Here is a 212-nt window from a genome sequence, read left to right as displayed (position 1 = left end):
ATATTGCAGCTCAGTAAAACGATAAAAAGAGAGATAAGTCTAAAGAAAAAGATAGAATAGAACGAAACCCAGTGACAGGCACACAGGAGTACAATTTGGGGTTTGTCCTTGGATGGGCGTGAGGCGGCACTGAGGGGGGCAGTGAGGCACTCCGGTAGGTCTATTGTATCAATATGTACACGCGCGTGAGCTCGAGTCTCAACCTCCTCTTC

Source organism: Penaeus monodon, chromosome 27, assembly GCF_015228065.2.
Source record: "Penaeus monodon isolate SGIC_2016 chromosome 27, NSTDA_Pmon_1, whole genome shotgun sequence".
Classification (NCBI taxonomy): Eukaryota; Metazoa; Arthropoda; class Malacostraca; order Decapoda; family Penaeidae; genus Penaeus; species Penaeus monodon.
This window is presented reverse-complemented; position numbering follows the sequence as displayed.